Here is a 620-nt window from a genome sequence, read left to right as displayed (position 1 = left end):
CTTGGAAATCAAAGAGTAAAATATGCTAAACCACTTTTAAAACATAATAGTTTCTAAAAATGAAACATTTTCAACAACTCATCAACATCATAAACTTTCAAGAATAAAATACAAACTTTTTCCTAAACACATTAAAGGTTCATTTGATGTTAAAATCATCACCTTTAAACATATTCAAATACTATCAATAATTTTCTAATATTTTCAAACAAATAAGTCATCTAACCTTGTCCAAAGATATAGTTTTTACAAGGAAGAAATTTCAAAATTTACAAAGGTCAAAAACTACATAAAGGTTCATATGATTTTATTATCATCCCCTTTAGTTATGCCTTCATAAAATACTTAAAGAACAAATATAAACACGACTTTATGAACAACATAATAAAAGCTCATAACTTTCTATGAAGTATGAGAAGAAGATGAAGAAGAGAAAATAAAAGACTACCTTAGTTTGTATGGGAAATTTAGTGTAAAAATGGGAGAATGGGGTGAGGTATTTATAGGAGAGCCTCACCCTCATCTAATCATAAAATTTAATGCAGGGTAAGTATGTTTAGACTAGCATAGGTGATGTGTCTAATGGTGGTGGAGTGAGAGGATTTGTTGAGTGATTTAGG

The sequence above is a fragment of the Lupinus angustifolius genome, chromosome LG04 (genome assembly GCF_001865875.1).
Source record: "Lupinus angustifolius cultivar Tanjil chromosome LG04, LupAngTanjil_v1.0, whole genome shotgun sequence".
Classification (NCBI taxonomy): Eukaryota; Viridiplantae; Streptophyta; class Magnoliopsida; order Fabales; family Fabaceae; genus Lupinus; species Lupinus angustifolius.
Note: the sequence above shows the minus strand (reverse complement) of the source record.